The 2,617-nt window shown below is 38.6% G+C and overlaps 1 protein-coding gene across 1 annotated transcript in view; it reads left to right on the top strand.

The window, feature by feature from the left end:
- TRMT2B (tRNA methyltransferase 2 homolog B (S. cerevisiae)) overlaps positions 1 to 1,540 on the top strand; it is a 67,743-nt gene extending 66,203 nt beyond the window's left edge. Inside the window, exon 14 of the mRNA XM_012650033.1 lies at positions 1,511 to 1,540. The gene's annotated coding sequence lies outside the window, so the exon portion shown is untranslated. The remainder of the gene's footprint in view (positions 1 to 1,510) is intronic.
- Positions 1,541 to 2,617: the final 1,077 nt, after the last annotated feature.

The raw sequence follows: 2,617 nt of genomic DNA on the forward strand, positions 1-2,617 counted from the left end.
TGCTCAGGCTGGTCTCGAACTCCTGAGCTCAAACAATCTGCCTACCTTGGCCTCCCAGAGTGCTAGGATTACAGGCGTGAGCCACCACGCCTGGCCAGTTTTGATTCTTTTACATTTGTTTGGAATCATTTTATGAGACAGGAGATGATCTGCCTTGATGAAGGATCCATGTGCTCTTGAAAGAATGTCTGTTCTGCTGTTGGTGGGTAGAATGTTCTATAAATGTCAGTTAGACCTTGTTGGTTGAAAGTGGTGTTCAGTTCTTCTGTATCCTTATTGATTTTCATCTAGTAATTCTATCAGTTGTTGAGAGAGGGATGCTGAAGTTTTAAGTATAATTGTGGATTTATCTATTTGTTCTTTAATTTCTATTAGTTTTTCCTTCATGTATTTTGAAGCTCTGTTGTTTGATGCATACACATTTAGATTTGCTATGTCTTCTAGGGGAATTGACTCTTTTTATCATTATGTAATGTCCTTCTGCCTTTGAGAATTTTCTTTGTTCTAAATCAAAAGATAAGTTCTTTTGCAAGGCATATATTTTTACACCCTTTTATTTTCAACCTACCTATATCATGTTTGAAGTAATTTTCTTGTACACAGCATGTTTGAGTCATGTTTCTTTAAGCACTCTGCCAATCTGTCTTTTAATTGGTTGGTTTAGATCATTTACACTTAATGTAATTGTCGTTATGTTAAAGCTTCAATTTGCTGTTTTATGTTTTCTGTTTGTTCCTTTAGTTTTTTGTTCCTCTTCATTTTTCTTGCCTTGCTGTGTGTTGCTTGAACCTTTTTTAATAATTCAATTTTGGTTTATCTATACAGGTTTTAAATGTATATGTTTGTATGTATTTTTTAGTGGTTGCTCTATGTATTACGTTATACATAAGTAATTAGTCACAGTCTTCTAGTGTCAACATTTTAACCTTTGGGAAGTTTTCAGCCATTATTTTTTCCAAATACTGTTTTGGCCCCATACTCTTTCTTCTCTTTGTTTCTGGAACTCCAGTGATATGAATGTTCTGTCTTTTTGTCATTGTCCCTCAAGACCCTGAGGCTCTATTCATTTCTTTTCAGTGTATTTTCTCTGTTGTTCAAATTGGGTAATTTCTGTTGTTCTATCTTCAAGTTAACTGATTCTTTCCTCTGTCATATTTATTCTGGTATAGCCCATCCAGTGAGTTTTAAAATTTTTATTATATTTTTTAATTCTAAAATTTTTATTTAGTTCTTCTTTATACATTCTTTTTCTTTGCTGAGACTTTTTTTCATTTGTTTCAAGTGTATTTTTAATTGCTTATTGAAGTATTTTTATAATGATTGCTTTAAAACCCTTGCCAGGTAATTTCAGCATCTGTGTCATCTCTGTGTTAGAGTCTGTGGATTTTCTTTTCTCATTCAAGTTGAGATATTTCTGGTTCTTGGTAATAATGAGTGATTTTCTATTGTGTTTTGGACATTTTGGATATTATGTTGTGAGATTTTACATTCTATCCTTCCTCTTTTGCAGGCAATCGCCCTGTTTAGATGTGGTGTGCAGGTCTATGTTGGGGTGGATATATAGCTCTCTACTGGACCCTGCTGACACTGGCCAAAGTGAAGCACCACCTCACCACACCTTGTTGTCAATGGATGGAAGTGAAAGTTCAGCTCTCCACTCAGCCCTGCTGACACCTCCCTGGCAAAAGCATAGTACTGGCTTGTGTGACTTTGAAGCTGCTGGGTCAGATTAGAAGTTCTGCTCCCTGTTGGGCCTTGTTGACATGGGAGTTGGGGAGAAGCCGAGTACTGCCTCACCTGTTTTGTTCTATCCTGTTGCCACTGGGGGGAGGGGTAGAAGTTCAACTTCCTGCTGGGCCATCTCCCAGCACTAGGTTGGGGAATGAGGAATGGAGGGCTGACTGACACTGCCTCATTGCTGCCATGTGGGGATAGCCCCACTGACACTACCCCAGCAGGGAAAGTGGAGTGCCAAGTAGCACCACTTTGGGTAGCTTTGTTCCACCTTTTTGCTACTGGGAAGATAGGGCAGAAGTTCACTCCCACTTGGCCCTGCTGATACTACCCCTGTGGAGGAAGCAGAGGGCCAACTTGCCCTCCCTAACTGCTGCCATGTGGGGTCAGACATAGGTGTCTCTGTTTGGCACGGCTGACACCATGGGAAGGGGCAGATTTTCCTTTGATGTTTTTGACTAGAATTGAGTGGATATTATCAAAAAGTTTTTCTGTTCTGCCAGCCCACCCTTTTCCTAGTCATTTAACAAAAGGAAATAAACTTTTCTTGAGGCTCTTTTTTTTTTTTCAGTCCGGGCCTATTGGCAGTTTTAGGTTGCATGCTTCTCCAGCGTTCCATCTGGAATATATCTAAGGCAAAAAGAAACTCCAGACAGCTGACCACTGTACTGTTCTTTAGGTCCTAAGGTTTCTAGGCAATCTATACTACCTTGTCCTTTGTACCTTCCAGAGTCTTCCTATGCTTGATTGTTTTTGCATCAAGGTTTTTTTTTTATTATTATTGTAAGAGGAAGAAGTAGTGAAAAATGGGCTATTGATTTTTTTGAAAGTATTTGTTAATTCTTTCCTTCTACTTTCTCTGGGTATGCTTTTTTGTTACTTA

This window comes from Propithecus coquereli, unplaced genomic scaffold (assembly GCF_000956105.1).
Source record: "Propithecus coquereli isolate 6110/MARCELLA unplaced genomic scaffold, Pcoq_1.0 Scaffold31, whole genome shotgun sequence".
NCBI classification, from domain to species: Eukaryota; Metazoa; Chordata; class Mammalia; order Primates; family Indriidae; genus Propithecus; species Propithecus coquereli.